The following is a 23,148-nucleotide window of genomic DNA, read 5'->3' on the forward strand; positions in this document are numbered from 1 at the left end:
ATCGAGCAGGTTTTTAGGGGCAGGAGCCCGGCGCCGACGGGCGCCCATGGGAACTGCATCTACGGGCAGCTCAGCGCGAGCACGGGGCCTGGGAAACGTCCCCGCGGGCGGGCAGGGCAGGGGCTGCCTCTCCTTACTGGGATGTATGTCCGTGCTCCCGGCTTCCCCGGGCTCCTGTCGCGGAGCCGTGGCTGGTGCCGATGTCCCCGCGGTCCCCGGGGGGGGAATGGGTGCAGCGGCGTTGTGCTCGGCGAGGGATGCCGATGGTGACCCATCGGTTACAGAAGAGAAGCAAGACACAAAGTAATGGCTCGAGCGGGCTCGTCAACTGAAATGCCATCGAAAAACTGAGAATTGGTATTTTCCGTGCCTCCCCAGCACTATTAATCACCAGGCGGTTTTGTTTCCAGGCTGAAAAAGCTGTCATTTTAATAGACTATTCTCTTGCCTATTTTTCCCTTGAGCATTTGTCAATAATCCTCCAACAGCGGCAGGTTTGTTATCCCAACTAATTGGAGTCAAGTAGGGCTGCGAGAAAAGATCGTTCAGCACCGAGCCCTGGGAAAAATGCAAAAGGATTTTAATTTTCAATAAAATATGCAGATAAGTAGAAATTAACAGTGGGGAACAGAGTCTGGAGCCTGTGTGAATAATGGTGCTGCTCAGACGATGGCGGCTCGAGTGACTTAATGAGGACTGGAGCGGGTCGCTGGCGATGCCGGTGGCTCTGCGGGGCCGGGGGGGCACGGACCTGCCCCCCGCACCTGCCTGGCTGCCCTCGGGAAATCGATGGCTCGGGGTACTTTTTAGTATTTTAATCGGTATTTCTTGTGTGCGGGAGGTGAGCGAGCCGTTTACCTGACCGGCCGTGCCTGGCGGCAGCGGGTGGGGAAATATTTCAGGTCAGGCTTTGTTATTTGCATAGACAAACGAGGGAAATTTGGGCATCCCTTCGCAGTGGGGGTGGGATCACTGCGGGATGCTGCGGTTCTCCTGAGGCCAAGTACGGACACGGACCCTCTGCCTGCACCACGGTCCCAGCCCGAGCCCGGCGGTGACCACCGGCTGCTACGGATGCGGATTTTGGCCGGGATGCCCCGGGCAGGCACAAGCGTTTCTGCCACGCTCCCCTGCCCACCGCTGCCTTTTGACCCGGCTGGCGGCAGATGGTCTCTTCTGCTGGTGCCGCCTCCGGAGAGGAACTAGTTGGGAGCAGAAATAAAAATCCCTCCAGCTTCGCTGGACGCACAGAGGCTTGGCTGGATCTGCCCAAAAGGCCTCTCCTGGCCCTGCTGGTGGATGCACTGGGACCAGGGGCAGTCGCGCTGAAAGATGCCGTTTGCAAACGGGTTTTCAAAAGGGGTGGGACAAAATATTTCCCAGCGAGGGGCCGTTCAACGCCTCCCGCAGCGTAGCCCTGACCATTCGCCCAGGGCTGGGGGTGCGAAGGGCTGCCCCCCGCCCGCGTCCCCGGGCTCCCCCTGTCCCCGGCTGCATCGGCAGAGGAGCGGGTGCTGGAGGGGGACGGTGCGCGGGCAGGGGACTGGGTGCCGGCGCAGGGCAAACAACCCACGTGCTGCTTGCAGGGTCTCAGTGCCGGCTCCACGCCCCCAGCACCGTGCAGGACAGGTGCCTTTCCCAGCAAGTCAGGGTGCTTTTTAGGGGGATTTTGCACAACCAATGCCTCCCAGCAGCCGTGCCCCATCCCACTGCCATGTGCTGCCCCGCGGGGCGCAGAGGGGAAGGAGCCGTACGAAGCTGGGCGCAGCCGCCGAGGAGGTGCGGGCAGTTTCCCGAGGGCAGGATGGAGCCGGCTGAAGCGCTGGGGACCCGCTGGCCCCCACTCAGCCCCCTCCGGAGGTGGCAGCCCCGTGGGGAGGGGACAGCTGAGCCGTCACCTGTTGGAGCTCAGACGCCGCAGCTGCGGCCGGCACCACCCGGCTGCTTTGAACCCGCCGGATTAGGCAGAGGAGAGTGCCACGCACGCACTTGTGCTCTGCATGCCAATGCCTTCCTCCTCCTCCTCCTCCTCCTCCCGGCACTCTGCCGGACACGCAGCCTCCCCGACCCGACATCTCGTCCGTTCGGCATCTTCCGCCCCAGCTCCTCGCTCCTCGCTGCTGGTTTGGGGACAGCCCCAGGGGCGGCGGGTGGCAGCGACCCTTTGGGCCCTGGGGGCTGGAGCCCCCCGAGCCGGCGGCTGCCGCCCCTGCGGAGCCCTGGGTGGGGGCAGCGGGGATCTGCTCTCGGCTGGACCTGGCGCAGCAGTGATGGAGGTGGGAGGACCTCTGGGTGGGGGTCAAAGCACCTTCAGCATTTGGGACAGTAGGTTTGGATCTGCTGAGCTTTATCCTTCTTATCCAAAACAGATAAAATCATAGGAAATCCTGGGAGGAAAAAAACAAAACATTTTTTAACTTTGGGCGAGCCAGAATCTGCATGTGGACACAGCCCAGTGCCCAGCTGCTCTTTTTTTTTCCACTCCATCTCTTCCCATCATGTTCCCTACTTCCCACCGCAGCCCTCCCAGGAGAGGAGCTGGGGTGGTGGGACCTCGTTAGCATAATGTTCTATGAAAATCATAAACTGAAGTCAGTGGGGTTACAGGGGTTACAATTAAGGGAAGAAATTAGATATTAAGTCAGTAGTTTTATTCTTTAGGACAGATGTCCCCTCTGCGGGGCGGCCGGGGTGGGCTCCTCTCCTGTTGCCTTCCGTCTTGTGCAGGTGCTGCATCTCCAGTTGGGGCGCGTTGGGTCCCCCAGTTTGGGTAGGGTACCCCCAGTTTGGGTACGCGCTGCTCTGTGCTGCTCTCCCCTGCGGGCGACAGTAGAGCGTGGCTCGTGGTGGGCGGCTGCGACGCGCGTGGGTGGCTCCGACTGCCGCCGCGGCACGCGTTGCGGTGATGTTCCCAGCTCGGCGGAGGACAGATGGGGACATGGGGTGGCCGGAGGCTCCGTTCAACCCGAGTACCACCCCTTCCCTTGCCATCCCTCCCTTACACGCCTGCGTGACACCGCTCCCCTCGCACCTCTTGTTTCTCTTGTTTTCCTCAATCCGAAATTCAAGCCCACGAAGACAGACAGGCCCGTTCCGCGCTTTGCCAGCGGCAGCCGAGCTGTCCCCGTGCCCTCGCCGAGCTCAGCGCCGCGGCAGGACCCGGACCAGGACCAGGACCAGGCTTGGCCTCAGTCCTGGGGGTGCGTTTCTTGGAGTGCAGGATTTGCCCTCGGCTTTTAAAAGCAGAGAGGGAATGGTTGGTTGGTTTTTTTTTTTTGGTCTGTTGGTTTTTTTTTTTTTTAAAAAAAGCTTTCTTCCCAGTACTGTACTTTTTAAATTACCCAGATTCGCTATCTGTTCCCCACGCTCATGCTTTTGGTCTATTTAAGAGCAAGAGTGTAACATTAAGATGATTTATAGCAATCTCTGGAGTGGAAGGGCAGAGACTTGGGTATTTTTTTCCTTTTCCTCAGGTGAAAGAAAACCTTGAATGTTAACTCACGAGACATTACAACGACTGCTCCGTCAATCCTTGATTTACGAGCTCGAATTTATGAGTTAAAAATTATTATTCCACTCGCATATATTTTTTCCCTTGGCCGTTTTAGTGCTTGTGAAAGGTGAGGGCTTTGACAGCTCCTGGAAACAAAAGCCTTTAATATCTCCCCGAGCGAGGCTCTCCCAGGCGAGAAGAGAGATGCCAGGAGGGCTTTTCCTCCCTGCTGCAGATATTAGTCACTCCAGGCCGGTCTTAACCAAACAGAGCAGAAAGTTTGCTTGAGATAAGCCAGGACTAATTAGCAAAGTCCGTCCTTGGTGCCTGGGGAGTCCCCTGGGGTTATGCTCGGCGGCCGGATCAGCGCTGGGCTGGCGGGTGAGGCCGGGCGCGGAGGATGCTCATCACCCCCCTGCCATTTTCGGACCCCTCCCACATTTTTTTGGGCACTTTCAGACTTGCTGACGGGGACACGAGGGGACTCGGGCTGTGTGCCGCGCGGCGGTGGCGGGTCGCCCTCCTCCAGAGCTGCTCTGGGATTATTTTTAATCACTTTGGTGAAGTACCTCCCCCCTCCTCCATCCCCCGAGTGACACCAACGTTTTGGGCCTAAACTAAACTGGCAGCAGTCTTTAAAATATAACATGCGTGAAATACCAGGGAGCAAAAAATATCCTCTTTAAAGCATATGTCGCGCAGTGGCTTAGAGAGCCGGGGGATTAAAACCTTAGTGGAGCTTGGGAAATAATGCCAGAGCCCTGCTGCACTTCATTAAAGTACATTTTTGACGCAGCTTGCCTTATTCAATAACAATTTAGCTGACCAAAAACTGAATCGAAAGGGACAGGCAACTGTGTAGCATTTTGTTGCATTTTCATTTTCAGCATTTTTTCGTGTCACTTTGCCGTCTGCTGCCCCAGCGGCTGGACGGGGGCCGCGCTCCGCCGGGGCAAGGCTGAGCCCCTCTCGGGGTGGAGGGTTGGTGTGTCCCCCCAAAAATTAGATGGAGCTGGGGTCGGGCTGGTGCTCCCGCGGGGTCGGCTGGGCTGGATGCTGAGGCTCACCACCATGCCCACCTCCCCACCAGCTTCTCCACTCACCCCACAGCCGTAAGCCCCACTCGTGAGTCCTAAAAGCTTGCTCTGGCCACGCTTGGGTGGGGTGAGCGTCTTGGGTTTCCCCTCCATCCCCACCGGTCAGGACTCTACCCCGATGCCCACGGTCATGGCAAAGCCCAAACAGCTTCAAAGCCGTCGGGACGGCTCCGCGGTGGGCGCAGGAGTCCGTGGGGTGGACGACGCTTCGCCACCGTGGCCAGCGTTGCAGCGGGGATGCTGGGTTGGCTTCTGGTTTTACTGGCCACGGAAAGGAAATGTGCGTTTTTAGGTGGTTTGAATGGCAAAGCAGAAAGGAAGAGTTTCGCTGACCTTGGCTTCTTCCTGGGGAAATTCCCATTTTGAGGAAAAAGGTGTTTTCCTGTTGGAAAACATGGTTGGGAGGAGAAGGAGCAAGGGTGCCTCGGCCTGTGCCTTACCCCCAGGAGGGACTGCAGATGGTCCTGGCGTAAATCTTTCACTAAGGACATTTCATGGTGCGGGGGGCAGGAATCCCACAGCCCGGGAACGGCGTTCCTGACACAGGGAAGCTCCAGCAGCTCTGAATATATTTGTGTTTGGTATTTCCAAAACCCTTGAAGGCAATCCTCCATGTTACGGAAAGTTCCTTGGGAGAAAGGAGCCAATTTCAGCCTGGAAGGGCACGAAACGGCCGCTCAGATGGTATCTAATTGTTTTCATCTCCTTCCTCCGCCCGCTCCTAAAGTCGGGTGGATTTTTCTTCCCACAGATTGGCTCAAAAAGAAAAAAAAATTGATCCCAGGTTGAGATTTTTGTATTTCAAGTATTTGGGGTGTGTTTCTCTTCAGCGCAGAGGGAGCGTCGCAGCCGGGCAGCCGAGGGCCTGGCTCCGTTTATTTAATATTCCCCTCTCCAACTCAAGGGGCTCAAAGACGGTGCGAGCGGGCAGGGTGGCAGGAGGCACCGTGCGGTGGGGGGACGGGGTATGCGGGGAGATTCCCGGCACTTCTCCTTTGCCAAGTCCGTATGGGGCTAACCTGCCTTAGGGTGCATGTTTTTGGGTGCAGAGCCCCTTCTGTGCCCCTAGTCCACCTGCCCATGGGTAGAGCAGGTGCCCCACTCTGTGCCACCGCCTCCTTCGAGGTGGGCACAAGGAGTTCAAGGCAGAGCAAGCACCACGGGCTGTTAAACACACAGAGGTGTTCTCCAGCTTCGGGTGTCTCTGACCGTGCCTGTTCCCTCCTGGTGCTCCCGTGGTATCTGTCCATCAAAGACCAGACCCTGGGCTAGAGGGATGCGCGGGACCCAGCCACGTCCTTACTTCTGCTCCATCTACACACCCCAGGCATCACATAGACCTCTCTCGGCCATAGCCCTCCTTGGGCCAGGCGAGCTGGGGAGCAGGACAGAGTTCTGGGTCACACGAAGACATGAGTGATGCTCCTGAGGTCAAGCGAGAGCAGGAGGGGTCCCAGGGGAGCCGAGCAGCCAGGTCCAAATATGGATCCACCATGTGCATCTTCTCCAGGAGCAGCCAGCCAATGTTCCCACAGCGTGTGTCACGGTTCCCTGAATAACCAAGGCGTTCGTACAAACAAAACAAAGAAACCCTCCGTCTCTCCGGAGACAAGTCACAAACAGAGAGCCAGGCCAGGCCCATTGATGGGGCTGGATGCAGTGAATCACTCAACCAGCTGTAGTTTAAGCAATTTGGGTCAAATATGCACCCTGGCGTCACGCCACCGACTTATCTTGCGTTTCACTTGTCGTACCTCAGCTCAGGGTTTGCCTTGCAGTTGCTCTTAGTTAACGGCAACGTCTTCGGGGCTGAAGGTGGGTACCTGCTCATGCAGAGTTACCTAAGGAATCTGCTGTCTTGGTTTTATTCTGATTTATTATTATGTCAGTTTTATTCCTGGCTAATTTTTACTGCAGCTGAACACAAAGGACAGCAAGAATAGAATTAGCAAAGAACTTTACTGAGCAATTAATGTTGCCTGTGGGTGCAGGGTGAACTCAGACACTCAACAAGTGTATAAACGGGTCCGTAAGACGTGCCCGGGGTTTCCCAGCGGTGCAGCACCGAGGGGCTGCAGGGAGACTGGCCCGCCTCCGTGCGCCGGCGAGGGCCTGAAGCCGAGGGCTCGGTGCAGCTTCGGCTTAGCGAGGCTGGGCCCAGGGGACCTTTCTGCAGGATTACATCAGTAGCATGAGGATGCTGAGTGTACTGTCTGGGAATCTAGAAGACGAGGGTTTTTTTTTCTTTGAGATTATGCATATGATAAAATATGTTCTTCCGACGCTCGGGCCGCCTGCAAAAGGGGCTGTGCTGCAAAAGCGACGTCGCCTGATTTTCCAGTTCCTGGAGATGGCAGCTCTGTGTGCCGAGGCCGCCGCGGGGCTGGGCTGGGGCACGCTCCCCTTCTCCGCGTCCCTGCCCGGTTTGGTCCCTGGCGCTGCTGCGGGCAGGGAGGTGTGCGCGGTGCTGTCTTCTGCAAAACGGGGTCAAAACCACCCGGCCTGGGGTCACCGAGCCGCTGTGCTCTGCTGCTCCGGGATGTGCCGGGGGTCCTGCGCCCTGTTCCGCAGCTATGGCAGGGGCTGGGGTGCAGTGGAGATGCTTGACCAGCTCTACAGGCGCGGGTACCACGGTGAGGATGCTCTGAATAGCGAGGAGCTCGGCCAGGGTGGCTTTATCCATGTCGTCTTAGCGCCGCTCATGCTGTTTGGGTGATGCCTTAAGCAGCTGCGGGATGCAGCTTTGTATGGCAGTAAAACCTGGTGTTTCCAAGCGTTTTACGCTTGGATTTTACACCAAACGAGAGTGTGAGGTGGGAGAAGGAGCAGAGGGGGTGCAGCTGGGAGCTCCCCGAGGCTGCAGGGGAGCTCAGCCCCGCGCCTGCCGAGGGCTGGGGGAGTCAGCAGGAGCCCCACGGGGATGGGCGAGCGCTGGGAGGGGGAAGGCAGAGCAGGACTTTGCTTATCAGCTCTACACTGGGTCCTGTGTGCAACGCAGGAGCGAAAATGGGGGGAAGAGAGGAGGCCAGGGGCTTTCCCTTCGGGGACAAGCTGCTTTGCACAAGTGTTTGCTAGCGGGCTGGGGGGAGGCAAAGAGGATCCGGTTCCTAAATTGGAAGCTAGCTGGAAAATGGAGGTCTGCCCCCGGGCAGCTGGGGATTAGCTGTGGGGATCTGTGGAAGGGGGTAAAACATCGGGCTTCCTTCGGTCAAGATCACAGGGACATAGTTGAGCGCCGGCCAACGCATCTCGCAGGCCAGCGCTCCGCAGACAGACTCCACCTCCCGAAACAACCGCATTGCATCGGGCTTGGCAGCCCTGCTCCATCTGGCAGCCCCCTCCCGAACAGGCTCAAAACTGAGCTCATCCGGAGCCAGAATAACCTCTCGTCCCAGGAGGGGACCAGAGGAGGGGAGCAGGACCCACATCAGTTTTGGTGTCGGCGTTGGGTCTGTCCCGCAGGTGCGGCACCCAAATGGGTGGGAGAAGGGGGACTGAGCTGAGCGTCACCCTCACCCTTGGGTGCAGAGTTCGAGGAGACCCTAGTCATGCCCCTGAATCTTTCACAAGCCTTTTTGGATGGGGGAGGGAAATCGGGACAGCTCCTTGCCCCCGTTCCTGACCCAGCCTCAGCGCCCGGCGAGCCCGCCCGGGGCTGTCGGCTGGTGGGGAGGGATGCTCGAGGGACTGGTTTGTCCAACCAGCGTTGCTGGCCAGCTGAGCCCGGGGTGTGCTGAGGGCTGAAGCTTCTTTAAAAGCCCCCAGAATTTGCTTCAATTCAACATTTCAGCAAGAAACTGAAATTTTAGTATGGGGGAAAAAACAGAATTAAAATGTCAGTGGGGATCTTTAGTAAATCATTCAGATCCTCCATCCTCCCCAAGTACAGAGGAGGCTGGAGTTGCTCCAAAACTGCAGTTTTAACCAAAAGAAGCTAAAACAAACAAACAAAAAAACCCAAAAAAAACACTTGGCTGTGTTTTTCGTCGTCCCCTTCCCCCTCCTTTTTGATCGTCTCTGTCTTGTACAACCCTGGTAGAGGCAGATAACTGAGGATTTCACCCATCTTTTCAAAGTAGCGTAGAGGAAGAAAGCAGCCTTTGTAAAGGGGTTTCTGAAGTTCTCTGTTCTGGGAAGATTGGAAATAGCACAAAAACATCCTTTCTCACTATATTGTGTCGCTTCCAGCTCTAAGCTCCACCATGACCCAGATGTTTAGATGCTGATGCTGAAAGGGAAAATAAGAGCCATGGCGAGAAAGCCAGGAGCGTGGGGATGCTGTGTGAAATGTGCTTCTAGAAACCTGCACTGCTCTGGGTACAGTGTCTGTCTTTTCGAAGCAGGGAAGAGAATTAGAGAAGGAGACTCAGTCGTTGTGAATTAATATCTTAATTCAGTAGGTATAGTGATGATTATTAGTCCAACTGCACATCTCCTTATGGGCAACCGTATAGTTTAGCTTTAAGACAATATGCATGCTCAGCCTCGAACATATTCACGGTTTGGTACTATCAAGCATTTTTTTTTGCCTTTTGATCTGATTCTCCCTTTTTCACTGCATTGCTCCCAAGTTTTTGGGACAATTATTGGTGTGAGTTCATCAGTCTGCTTTTAAAATTATCTTTATTCAGAAGGAGGAGGGACCTCCTTAGGCGGACGCATGGAATAACTCTGTTATTACCTAATTGATTGGACAAGGAAAGTTAAGTGTGAAACTCTTCTTTATTGTCCGTATCCCCTCTCCAATTATCCTGACTCAGCAAGGACATCTCCAAACGTCCCGTCCATGGTCCCTCTCTCATTGTTCTGCCTCAGCACGAATTTCTCCAAACGTCCAAGCTGCTAATCCATCCCTTCCAGAGGGGTCTCGGCGTGGGGTTTCGCAGTCAGCTTGAGCCGAGCAAAGTCCGCGGTGATGTGGGAAGGGGGTGACCCCCCACCTCTCCCAGCCCGCGCGTCCCCGCTGTGCCAGCGTCGGTGTCCATCCAGCTGCCGGGACGTGTGTCCAGCTGGATTTTGTGCTGGGGAGAGGGGCTGGGACCGGACTGAGCGCACCCAGATGTCGATGGCACGGGGGAGGCTGCAGCACCGCTGTCCCCCCGCCCTGCCGGCTGTCCCAGGCAGAGGGATGTTAGGAGGGGTCAAGGCACCGTCTCCCACCCGTCCTAAACCCGCTGCAGCCAGAGCACAGGTTGTCCTGGCCAAACCCCGGAGCAGGAGGTGGGAGCTGAACTCGTCTGCTCTGGCAGGCGGAGGAGCGAGACGAACTGCTCCGGCGCTGACTTTTCGGAGCCTAAGCCCTGGCTCTCGCCGCACGCCTGGCTACGGGCTCGTCCCGGCGGCGGGGCCCCGCGGCCGCCGCTGCAGAGGGGAGAGGGGACGTTTCCGTCCTGCGCTCTCCTGCCTTCTCCGAGGGATTAGGGCAGAGACCGGGATGCTTTAAAAACAAAGCCTCCAGTCTGCAAAGGTTGTGCTGCTGGAGCGACAAAGCTGATTCACCGTCTGCGGTGGCAGGCGGCCACGGAGCAGCAAACCATATGGTGGAGCTGGGTGGGAGGAGGAGCTGGGCTCCGTGCTCACCCGCAGACCCCGGGAATATGTCATGCGAGGGTCCCCGGGCGCCCCGTGCGGGGTGACCTGCCCGGGGAGCCTGCACGTCCCTGCCCCGTGGTCAGCCTCTGGCTCAGAGCCTGTCCCCAGAGCACGAGCGGTGGTTATTGCTTTGGAGGGACGGGCTGTGGGTCAGTGGTTGCAGGGAAAATCCCGCTGCCCGGCTCCTCCACAAGCCGCCTGCGGGCGGTGGATGGGTGCGGCGTCGGCTGTGCCGGAGAGGACACCCCCAGCAGCGCCCCGGGTGCTGAGCTCGTGCTCGTGTGTGCTGCAGGTCCCCCGCCGTCACGCTGTCCCCCAGCACCCTCTCGCCACCCCTCCGCACTTCGCCGAACCGGAGGGCGATCAGAGACCCGCACGGTTTCTCCCCGTCCCCACTCCCACCCTCCCTTTCCCGGCTGGTGCCTAATTCGATTTGTTTCTCCCGAAACAGCTCCCCATAGCTTGACCATTAACAAATGGAGTTGGCCGGAGCCTCGGTGACCATTTGCATGCTAAACCTGCTGCCGCCGCTGCCTGCCAGCCGGGCCCCGGGCACCCGCGAGCCGCGCCGGCGCTGCCAGCACCCCGCCTTCGGCGCACCGCGGAGAGCTGCCAAATCGCAGCGGCGCTGGTGCCAATTCAGAGAGAAAAGGGCGAGGGAGCAGCACACAAAGAGCGGTTTATAGCCCGGGCCGGGCACCTGACACGGGGAGGAGGGAGGGCTGAGACGTGCTTAGCCCTGATAATCCCCAGTTTGAGTTTAATATATTATTTTTTTTTTTTTAATCAAAAGCACAGCAACAGCTGGGGCTGAGGCTTTCCAGGAGATGAACTCATGAACAACTGTTCAAAATAACTTTATTCGTACTGCTATTAGATCAGTCCACTGGGGAGCAACCAATTATTTTTGATTACTCGAGGCAGATAAGGCTGGGGTAGAGCCGAAAAGCGTGCGCCGCGAGGGATCAAGGGCACCTCGTGGTTTGGGCACGTCGGCTGTGCCGCTCCCTGGCAGGTCACGGGCACCCAGCACCCATGGGAGCCCCCAGCACCCATCTGAGCCCCCAGCACCCATCCGAGCTCCCTCCCCGGTGCCGAGCGATCGTGCTGGGGGAAGCACATCAGGTTGGGGTTTTTCGCATGGGGTTTTGCAGGTGTGCGCCGTGCGGGCGTGCCGGAGGCAGCAGGCACCCGTGTGCTGCGGGCAGGCTGTGGGGATATTTGCAGGCAGATGTGTGCCATTTCTGCCTAAAAACCAATTAACAGTGATGCTGCAGAGCTAATTAGCCTGTCCGTGGTCTGTCCATCGCGTTCATAAGCCCCAGCGTCAGCACAAGGAAAACGGGGGGTGTGGAGCAGGAGAGGTCCCTTCCCAGCGGCCGAGACGAGCAATGCCGGGACGCGCGGTGTGGCCGTGCCTGCGGCAGCGGCACGGGCACCGCGGTCCCGTGTGCCCCTGCCCGGCGAGCAGCGCAGGGCAGCGCCCGGTCACTCGCCCTGTTCCCATCCCGCAGACCAGACTTGAAGTGTTTTCAGTCAGCTGAGGCCAGTGCCGGACATTTTTGCTTTCCAGCATGACATCAAGCAAACCTGAGCGCGAGATCTGTTAGCCAGCAGGGTAATCTCCCGAGGGAAGGAAAGGTGGAAGCTAAAACACTAAGAGCTGGGCTGCAGGGAACAGCCTGCACTGGCCAGGAGACAGACTGCATGATCTAATAGGTCTTTTCCATTTCTCGCTCCTGTGATTCAAGAAGTCTTGTCGCTAGGGATTTTTTAAAAATAGACTGGATGAAACAGAAGACGGTGGATGCAGGGATCAGTCCTGCCTTGGCTGGGAGGCAGGTTGGTCTAACAGGACTTTTCCATGATTAATCGAGACAAGAAAAGAAAAGAAAAAGGAAATTGATAAACACAATAGTAATTCCATCCAGGGTTTGCCTTAGTCAGATTATTATAATCCTGACATCATGTCTTGAAAAGAACACTGGAAATAAATCTCCAGTAGATAATATCTGCTCGCTGGGGATGGAGAGGTGCCCCAGGCTGCCAGGGGCACGAGGAGTTAATGCCTTTGGTGGTCCCCTCCCCAAAAAGCTGCTTCTCCTGATTTCACTGGGTCTCAAACCAGCCACAGGAGCACGGGGCTTCCAAGGAGACCTCGCACCTTCTTCTGCCTGTGCTCCTCAGCCCTGCCTGCTAAAATCACCCCCCCTTGAAAAAAGCATTTTCTGAAGGCGTCTCGAGGTGGTTGGGAAGTTTATTTCCTGCCGGGTCATTTAATCAGGACAAACGCTGGGAGGTTTGGGTTTGGCTTCAGCTGGGGGTGTGCAGTCCCCGGACGGCAGTGGTCTCCCAGTGGGTGCTCCACCACTGGGTCCATGTGGGAGCAGGTCCTCGCCCGCACTGCGAGCTCTCCGGCGAGACCCCGGATTCGGACCAGCCTGAGCTATAGCTGTTCCCGGAGGTGAGACGGGATGTCTTCGTGATGCAAATCAGGGTTTTTTCTGTCCCTTTGGCCTTTATGGCCGCTACTGGATAGGTGTGAAAGACATGAGCGAGGTTGCTCCGAAACGTGTCTGAGCCCGCGGACCCCTCTCCAGCCCTCACCGATGGCTCTGGCAACTCGGAAATCACCGTTTCAGGGAGGCAAATGAAATATTCTCCCTTTTTTTTCCCTAAATGGTCTCCACTAATGGAAGGTCTCAGTCTGGAATTGATTTGATTCCAGTCACCAGAGCTGCTGCTACCGGGAATTTCGTAGGAGTCCACAAGGCCTTTAATCTTTTCCTCTACAAATAGGTATGATGTAAAACCCAAATCCTGACCACCTCGCGGTTAGGAGTCTTGTGGCCCTTGCAGCCGGAGCCGGGAGCGCGAGCGCTGGGGTCCTGGCCCAACTCCAGCCGGGGAATTTGTGTCTGTCTCCGCGTCCCCCGTAGCTTTGCCCGTGGAAATCGGAGCTGCTCCCGTCCGGTCCCGGTGGCTCCCGCCGCACCACCGCGCTCGCTGAAACAGCCTCCGCACCCTGCCCCGGGGAGGGACGCGTTGCGGGGGCAGGGCTTGCTTTTTTGCTTATTTAAGTTCTTTAACAAGCAATTTTTTGCCCGTGAGCACACGCTCCGCTGCTTCTCCGCAAGCAGCCCCTGCTGCCTTCCTCCCCTCCGAGGGCTGCGGCTCGTCCCTCTGATGAAAACCCCAAACGAGACCCCACCTGTAAAGGAGCAATCCAGAGGAACACACACAGCTCTGCTGCACCCTCCAAAGGTCTGACCGTCTCCAGCCCAGGGAATTCCCTGGCTACGTTCGGACCCGGCACAAGGCTGAGTGTCTCTGGGTTGAAACATGTAAAAAAAAGTATTGCAATATTCAGAGAGCAGAGGTTTGAATATTGCACCCAGCAGTTCTCACACAGCACCTCTCCGCAGCCTTAGCAGATGGAACATAGATTAATTTTTTTTAAAACAGCGGCCCAGTTGCTTGCTCCGGCAAAGGTCGCGGTGCAGAGGTGGGCTATCACGGCATCTTGAAAAATCCTCTGCGTCCCCCCCGTCGCGATCAGCAGGCGACAGTGCCCTCTAGCGCGGCCCGGCCCCCGGCCCCCCGGCCCCCGTTAGCACCATGAAATCGGCAGCTTAACGAGCAGGGCCATGTGCGTGGCAGACCCCTGCCCACCCCCCGGCTGGCAGCACCCTCACCTGCTGTCTGGGGTTTCAATTTTTTTGGAAAAAATAAGGAGCCTCAGCATCACGCTTAATTTTTTATTTCGCCCTCCCGCTGCTGGGTGCGATCCCGACCCCGCCGCAGCCGGCACCGGTGTTGCTGCCCGGCTAAAGGCACCCGCTGGGGACCCCCAGCCCCGGGGATGGGCTCTCACATTTTGGGGCTGTCCTGGGGTGCAGCGCAGCCTGGCACCGCGGGCGTTCCTGCCCACCGACACGGCCAAAATTTTTCAGGTTTATGGTTGGACTCGATGATCTCAACCCGTCGTTCTGGGGGATGCCTGCAGATGTCGGGGACTGTCAGTCGCGGGTGTTCTCCCTGCTGGCTACCCCCGCAGGGAATCTCCGTCGTCCCACTGCTGATGGGTTTTTTCCCCACTCTTGTGCTTGCGGCTTCCTCGGAGGACGAGGCGGACGAGGTCGTTGGCATTCGGATCCCGCACAGGCGTGAAGCAAGTCGTGACCCCCCTTCTTCGGGCTCGGGCACTCCGGGGTGCCCCAAGACCTGCCCTCACCCTCAGTCTCTCCAAACTCACGGCTGCTAGGACACTGGCCCGGTGAGCTGCGAGCATCCCTGGATGATGCTACGCCTTTACAAGCATTTAATTAATTACACCTCCCACTGGCACTACCTGCCTTGCTTCCCTTCTCTAGCTCAAAATCTCGCCTGGGGATGAGAAGGGACGTGGCCGTCTGTCCAGGACCGCCAGGCACCCACGGCCACCCCCGCCTGCGCCGTCCCGCTGCTGCGGGCCCTTCACAATAACCTCAGCCAAACAACGTTATATTCTGCTGAGGAAGAGTCTGCGTTTTCTGCCTAGCTCTCTGTCAAAGCAGTCTGGAAGCAGGGACTGAACGCTCCCGGCGTGGCACGAGCACGATGCAAGAAGTAACTGCCTTTGCCAGAGCACCCCTCTGCTCTCCTACCCGGGGGGACGGAGGCGGGGAGGTCTCCAGGAGGGATGGAGATGCAGATGTTTAATAACACCGGGACGCGGGCAGGGTCGTTAGCGTTCACGGCTATCGGCACTGTTTAACCACGCACACGTTTATTTTCCCTGGTTCTGACAGAGAAATGTGCTCCTCGAGGATTCTTCATTAAGCAAAAAATTTATGAGAGAGGATGAAAATTGTGTTTTACTGTCTGAGGTCTCGGTCAGTGCTGTTTCTTCAGACGTTTTAGTAATTCATCTTGGCAAGGACTGAGAAAATTTCTCCAGTGAAACAGAAAATTTAACTTCTACATTTGGAGTCGGTTGCATCGGCCGGTCCCATCCCCGGTGTGGACCGATGCCCGGAGCAACGACCTGATCCCCTGGGGATTCAAAACAAAAGCGAAACAGCTCCCAATTTACGTCCAGTGAAAAATAACGTGTACGTGATGTAAAGTGTTATTGGGATTTGATGCTAATTTTAGTGGTCACCTTGGCTGCGTTTGAGGAAGTTGCTGGTGCTGCCAAGAGCAAATTTACCTGATGATGAATGAGGAATTGGAACATAAAATAAATAAATATCAGCAACACCTTTTTTTTTCCTTCTTTTTTGGCAGATCGGTGTCATCCAAGGTCACACATTTGTGCAGTAGAAGAACTACTGCCAGAGCTTAGCACTTTAAAATCATGCTTAAGTAAAGAGCAGCATCTGTAAGTGCTGGATTTAAAAAGAAAGACTAAAATAGAGTCTCCCAAAAATTCTTGCCCATTGGTTACATTTTCATGTCAGCGTTAATCTTCTTCCCTCCTTGTGCTCGGGCTTCGAAGAAGTTTGCCATGAACTTCTGCAAAAATTCCTTGTTTTCCTCCTCGAAACCAGGCCTGCAAACTCCCGTGCCGGGTACCGACCGCTCTGTATTTGACCTTTTCCTCCTGTTCATAGAAAAACTTTTGAAAAGTTGTGCTCCGAGATGGAGAAAAAGGAGGATTTTTTGACAAAATGCAACAAATCCCAACAAGCAGGAAAATCTTTTGTTTCCATCAGCAGTTTTCGGAGAGCGGGACCGGTTCCTGGCCACCTCTCAGCCTAAACTGAGCCAGGCTCTGCTCGAGGGGAGGCAGAAGCTCCCCGTGGAGAAGCTCATCCCAGAACGGGGGGGTCGTCTCTGCTTCCCTCTGAAGCGCGCTGGCCGCCGTCAGAGGACGGATACCGGACCGCAAGCCTGGAGGAAATACAGCCATTCCCACATTTTTATGATTTCTTTTAATTACTCCAGGTGGGAGTTTAGAAGGAGTAAGTGTTTTCAGGCTCATGGCACTGCAGCGATGGGAAGCAGAGCATCGGATGCTCCGTGTGCTTCACAAAATCCGACGCAAACCCTCTGCAAGTTAAATCTGCAAAACGGCTCGAGAGCAAAGCGGGCAGGAGCCCTCCTGCCGTGACCCCCGGTCCCGCGGGCTCAGAGGGCAGCAAGTGTCACTGCCTGCCTTTCCAAGCTGTTGCTAATTACTGAAAGCATTTTATGGGGAAAAAAAAAAAAAAAAAAAGCAGGAAGTTCCCCTGTTAAAAACCGCAGGTTTTATTTGCATGTAATACCAGCCATTCTGCGGTTTTGGAGATGGCCTTTAAAGATTTGGGGGTTATTTTATTTTTTATTTCCGCCCCCCCCAAAAAAGAGGATGCGGAAAGGAGATGTGTAAGGTTACAGAAATAACACAACCTACAAAGGGAGGTGGACGGAAAGTTTGCGTTACGTTAAGCAGGAGAGACGGGGCACAGCTGAATTTATAGCAGCCCTCAGAAAAAATGATAAATGGAAGCTGTAATTTTTATTGGGGGGGACGAGATCATGGGTGAGGGAACAAAATAATAAAAAAAGCATAAATTAGAAACGTGGCTTGACGGTTGGGAGTAGAAAGCGTTTGGCTCATATATAATGCGAGTTTCTTCTGGAACATGATCCAGAGCAGTGCATGGAAATTACCTGCAAAAAGGTTTTCTAGTAAGTCATGTTAGGGTGAACTTTCTCTATCACGGCTCCGTCGACCGATGCCCCGAGAGGGGCGGCTGCGCTTTGCTTCCCACCGCTCCCGAGCCCATCCTGCAGCAACCGCCGGGCTCGGCTGTCCCGCGCTGAGCTGCTCCGGGTTAACCTGTCCGCATGTTTAATACAGACAGGATGAAATTCGTCCTGCAGGGCCAGCGCACAATTTAAGCCCAATAAGCGGCGGGACGCTCTGTATTTCTCCTAATGGCTTTAGGAGAGGTTTTGCTGGTTGTCGGGCTGCTGCCTGTCTGTGCGCCCATCCGGCTGCACCGGGTGCTGGTCCCCGGGCCGGGGGGCCATTCACGCGCTGCCCCTCGGCTTCTACCCAGCAAAGGCAGGACCCGTACGGGAGCCTCCATCGCTGGGAGAGTTGGGAACGTCGCCCGCGCAGCCGGGAGGAATCCCAGCGCTCCGAGGATGTTTCTTCCCTCCAGCCCAGGCTGGGGCCGCTCAGCGCGTTGAGGCAGGACGGGACCCCGGCTCGCCCCCGCGGAGGTGCCCCGTGGAGGAGCTGGCGGCTGCTTTCCCGTGGGGTAAGAGCTGCCTTTGCCAGGCGGCGGGCAGCGGGGCTCTGCCTGCCCCAGCGCCGCAGACCTCTGCTTCCACAGGGACGTTCTCATCTGTCTGCCAGGAAGAGCAGTCCCAGGGGAGACAGGAGCGGGGGGCGAGGGCAAAGGTTTTACCAGCAGAGAAACGTTGGCACTGTGTTTGTAAGCCTCACCCTTCCCCAAAAGAAGAGAAAGCAGGATGAATCCTAGCCCTAAGGGACTGTGAGTTTATTGCGGGCAGTGCCCACCACCTCTGCCCAGGTGCCGGCGCTTGTGCCCAGCCTGGAGCCCAACGTCCCAGCCAGGTCCCAGATCTCCGTGGACGTGTCTGCACCACACGCGCTACCAGAGCCCCTTGGCCGCAATGGCTCGTGCAGAACATCCCTTCTTTCCTTGCTCTGCATTTCGAAAGGATGAGCGTCCCCGGAGGATTTGATGGCTTGCCATATGAACGGAGTGACTCCAGGTCTGCATGAGCAAATAAAAGGAGTGGGAGCGAACCGAGCATCTTTCCATGACACATTTCCACCCACCACATGTTTCTCAAAGAGCAGCAGACTCGCAGTGCCCCAGACTTTCCAAGTCTTGTCCTGACAGCCAAGTTTGTCTCTAAACCTGCCCGGCTTCTTTGGGTTTGAGTCCATCTACCGATCCCTTTTTTGATGCCAGAAATGCCTCCGCGAGCCAAATTTCCCTGGTAATTGTCCTTTGGATTAGTTTGGAAAAATTGCATAAGCCCTGCGTTAGAGCTGGCTGCATCTCTCATCCGAGTGCCTAAGGCTTCATGGGGCAAAGACTAAAGAGCTGCGAAATGCAGAGATATAACAGATGTTGACATGTAGTGAAAATACTAGACGCAGGAGCCTAAGATAATAAATCTGAAAAATTAACACATAGGAGAACGAAAAAAGGAGCAATATGTTTTGGTAATCATTCTGAACTGCTGAACCCTTCTCCTGCAGTTCAAAAATCTCTGGTATTAAGCAGATGTCATTCAACCAATGATTAACACATTACCGAATTTCTCCAGTCGTTTAATAAAAGTTTTACATAACATGCAGGTAATTGCTTCCAAATGTCAAGGTAACAATGTGGGCTTCTATGGATGGCATTGTTTCCAGCATCAGGTGAAAACCCCTCTTGTTGCCTTGCTATCAGGCGAAGTCCCGCCGCGAAGACCCCGCGCCCGGCCAGCTGCTTTTCCCGTCTCCTCCGAAGGCCAGAGACAAAGAAACAGGCTGGGAAGAGTCAAAGCCTTCGGTCTGGGAATGGTTTCTTCTCTTCAAACGTCTGTACGGGCAGCAAACGGGCCTTGTGCTCCAAAACTGCGGCATGGGTGATTCTTTTTTTTACTTTTCTTGCTAGAAAATCTGGTCGCTGCTGAGCGCAAGGGGGTGATGGAAAGAACAGGGTGAATGGGGGAGTCTGGGCAGCAGTGACAGGGTGTTGCTCTTCATAGCGGCCCTTGCCCTGAACCCAACCCATGCTCAAAATCTGAAATCATCCGTCGTGAGATCAGGGAAAAAAGTCATCCCAGCCAGTTTATTTGCTGGGGAGCTGTCCTGATGTACAGCCGGGGGGACTTGCTTTGCGCCGGTGCAGGATCTCGCTTGTTATTTCAGTGTCGGTGCAGGAGCGAAGTGTGCGAGTGATGGATGCTCGGGGACAGGGGAGCCCGACAGGCTGCAAACTCTGTGCAGACTTAGAGGATTGCTGGCTAACGGCCTTCACGGCTGCAAATGAGCTTCCCAAATTATTAGAGCTGGAGAACAGGATACCATTAAAACAACCAATCCATCATGAGACGTCTCCTGTATCTGTCAGAGGCAGCGTGACTCTGTTGGGGGAATCCGTGACAGAAATCTAGGGAGGGCTGTAAAAATGCATGTTGATGCGGTCGTTTTGACATGACGTTTCTTTTTAGGCAGCTTTAAGTGATTTCTGCTGCCACCGCAGGTAGCACGTGCCATCTCTGCCAACCAGCGCCTCCGCTACGGCTCTTGCTGCTGCTGGGAAAGCAGGATTGTCCCGTGGTCTTGCGAACGGAGAGAAGACGTGTCCAAGGTGCAGACGCTGTCGGTGCAGTTACTTCATCTCTGCGTACTCCAGTTCCTCGGCTGCAGAAGAGGGACTACAACAGCGCTGACCCTTCCCGTCAGGTGAAGCACAGGTCCGTTGATGGCCGAGGATGCACAGGTAGATTCACTGCAGCAGGGCGATCTTGTGCGGTCCTAATAGCTGATGCCATGGCCAAGACTCAGGTCCCATGTCAAGACCTTGGGCACATTTTGGGTGCCTGAAGGTAGGTGCCTGGTGACATTTAGGCACCCTGCAGGACCCCACCTGGCCTCCAGCTGCAATTCCAGCAGGCTGGGGTGTCCCATAGGTCCTGACAGCCCCACGGTTTGCCCTGAGACCCCAGAACATCTCACATGGCACCAGCTAGATACCTCTGTTTAGGGCCCCGAATCCCACCCTTGCTTCCCTGGAAGGGGGGTTGCACCCGGTGGTGACCGCTGCCCTTGGGTCTCGTTGGTGGCCACCTTCATGCCATGGGCTGACGGGGGCCACCGTTCACCGGGGTTGACTGTGTAGGCTTTCCTACACCTGGGAAGTTTGGGCCTTTTCCCAGCACCACTGCTCGTGTCAGCTGCTACGGACAGAATGATTTATGGACACATTATTAAAACCGTATTTTCAGCCTCAGAGCATGAGGGAACCGGTGGGTGGTACTGGAGGCAACATGCCCAGGGAGGATGGGGGTGCTCCTCAGACCACCTGGCTTCTCAATAGAGATGAACAGCAACAAGGTTGGGTAACAGGCTGGCCCAAACCGCCAGGGAGGAGATGCTGGAGCAGCTCTAGCCTCGCTCAGGAGGAACAGATTAGCTAGGAAACATCTCCCACCTCCTCGCGCGCTTAATGTCATTCATCAACTGCTTCTGCTCTCCATCACTGTCAGGCACCGAACTTCTGCACATGGATGGGCTGCTCAGAGACGGGGGAGATGGTAACGCGGTCCGGGGTGGGGGAAGCAGATGCAAACGATGGTGAACTGATCCAACCACGCACCTTCTGCGAGGGCACAGCATATCACAGAATTACTGACGTGCCCAACCTGCCGGCGAGCGGCTGGGTGCACTCGGCATCTGCAGGGCTCTTCTCAGATGAGCTCATCACAGTTTCCAGGCAAATACGTGGAAAACATTTGCAGGGCACCTGCTCCCCGACCCTCACACCTGGAGACCTTCTGCCTTCACCTCTTTGAACGATCGGCTGCGCTCACTCATCGCCTCCGGGACCTGGCCCTGGTCCTCCGGACCCGTTCATCACGCCATGCCAGATGGGTCCCTCCTGCCTTTTAGGCAGACGAGAGCACCGTATGATGTCATGGCCGCGCCGGCACGGCGTGCACCTGCCTGCAAACTGCTCCAGCACCTGCTGGTGCCGGGTGCGCTGGCAGACGCTTGTGTGTGTGGCGAGTACTGGGGCAAGATGAGAGGCGCGAAGGGAAACGTGCTCATGCGCAGCCCCGGGATGGCAGTGGGCAAGGTCGTTCGCAGGAAGAAAACAGGATGGCAGTAGCATCACTGGATTTCCAAGCCTGGAAATCATTTTGAAAAAAACTGGTTTTTTTTTAAATAGGAGCATTTCATCTTTTTTATCATGTCCACATCAACTTTTATCATGACTGAAAACCCAGCTCTTTTTTGAGTTTGTTTTGTGGCTTTATGAAGACATAAATCTGTGGATCTTGGTTCCTGCATGTCCTCATGGGACTCCTAGAGATATCGGTGTGCTCCGGCGATAATGGCTATTCGCTCTCCAGCTCCGGTGCTTTACAGCCCACCAGAACAAATCCCACTTGCCTGCCCTCCAGTCCAACGTCCCCGAGTTCGGAGAATTGAGGACACACCAGACGGTCTGGCATGGCCCAGTGACGGGAGCCAGGCTGGGGAGAGCGGGACGAAGGCTGGATAAAGCTCATGGAGATGGCTGATTTGCTACCTGGCACTTGTTGGGCTTTTCTTATTGCTAACATCTGTGGTAGGGCAAGAGGTGTGCGAGCACCTACCTGTCCGTGGGCTGCAGAGCGGAGGTGACCTTTCCACGGGCCAGCGCCGAGCAGCTCGGAGAGAGCAGGGCTGTGCGACTGCTGAAATGGCCTGGCAGGAGGTCTTTAAATTGCTCGATGTCTCTGTACTGAAAAGCAATACCTGCTGAGATTAAACCCTTTGGCCTCCTTCCCCCATCTCCAAGGCAAACATAGACAGTTCTATTCATACCCACAAGAAATACATATTTCAGCATTTGATTCTTTTTGTGTGTGCTTTGTTTTATCTAGCGCCATGGAGCTTGGATGTCTTTTTCATCTCATATTGTGCTTTGGATGCAGCCTCTTTTATTCAGCCCTCTTGCTGCCCTCCTGAAGAATAACAGCGGCAGTTGTTGTTTTTTCCCCTGGAGCATGGGCTGCTGTAAACCAAAGGGAAACTTCTTGCTGAAAGAGGGAGAGGGCAGGCGGGACGCTGCTGTATCCATTTCCACAGCAGAGCTGCAGCCCTGCAGGCCGTGCAGTTTGGCTTTCTCAAGCCTTCATGGAGAGCAACAAATTGTCCTATAAAAATTCTTTTCTTGAATTTTATTTTTCTAAGGAGACAGGCCCAACTTGTAAACTTGGGACTAAAATCTACTTCTTAAATGGACAGCAAAGTCCAAGATAGAAGCCGTGGCACTGAAATCTAATGGGGTCTTCAGATTCTGCCTCTCTCCCTCCCTAAATTTGCATCTGAAGCCGCCTTTTCCTGGCTGTGGAAAGCCCATTCTGTGGGCTTAGCTAAGCCCCCGTCTCATGCAACCTCTCAGCAGCTGTCATAAAGGAGAAAACCTTGCAAGGACATTTCTGCTTATCTTCCAGTTGAGGAGGGACAAGAGCTGCTGGCCCAAGTGCCAGACTTGAAGGATGTGGTCCAGCCTCACCTCCATCTTCCCGTGAAGGTAATTTGGGGTGAGGATGGGAACTGCTGTCCCCAGCCTCCTCCTCTCCACACCCAGCTTGGAAGTCATGCTGTATGAGTGCCCAAGAGCCAAAGTGCACGAGCCCTGTCCCCAGGTATCATCCGTCTTGCTGTCGGTGGCTGTGCTGCTCACATCTGTGCTCCCCCTGCTTATGCCACTGGCTCTGTTGCGTGGCCCAGAACAAGTGCAGCGGGGACTCAGCTCCACAGGTCACCAGCTGCTGATAAATCGCTTTCCTGGAGAAACGCCTGGGCTGCCTGCACGGAATGGCTCTGCCGGACACCGAGGAGAGGTCCCCATCCGTGGTCGTGCTTGAAACACTCTGAAAAACAGTAAGAAAATAAGGGCCCATGTTCAAACCAAGAGAGGGGAAAGGCTGGGCTCGGGGACCCCTTTTCAATCCTTCTTCCCCTTCATTCCCGCTCCAGCCTTGCTCTGTGCCTGGAGGTGGACAACGTCCAGGGCGATGTGTGTTTGGGGCTGTCAAAGATGCAGCAAAGAACCTCCCATAGGTCTGAATTATACAGACCCTCCTATTTTAGTTATTTCCACCTAAATTATAAATAATGTGCTAAGGAGACGTTTCTTCTTCCAGAAACCTTTAGGCACTGGTCCCAGTCATCCAGCTTGGATCATCTCCCATACAGGGTGCTGCAAACCACGCCATCCTTTCCCTGTTGGGCCTATTGCCGTGGTGGTT

The 23,148-nt window shown here is 55.6% G+C and overlaps 1 protein-coding gene across 1 annotated transcript in view; it reads left to right on the plus strand.

The window, feature by feature from the left end:
* The window catches only part of LMF1 (lipase maturation factor 1), a 240,766-nt gene extending 218,254 nt beyond the window's left edge, over nucleotides 1-22,512 (plus strand). Inside the window, exons 14-15 of the mRNA XM_075165486.1 lie at nucleotides 19,354-19,625; nucleotides 20,392-22,512. The gene's annotated coding sequence lies outside the window, so the exon portion shown is untranslated. The remainder of the gene's footprint in view (nucleotides 1-19,353; nucleotides 19,626-20,391) is intronic.
* The last annotated feature ends 636 nt before the right edge of the window (nucleotides 22,513-23,148 follow it).

Source organism: Calonectris borealis, chromosome 16 (assembly GCF_964195595.1).
Source record: "Calonectris borealis chromosome 16, bCalBor7.hap1.2, whole genome shotgun sequence".
Classification (NCBI taxonomy): Eukaryota; Metazoa; Chordata; class Aves; order Procellariiformes; family Procellariidae; genus Calonectris; species Calonectris borealis.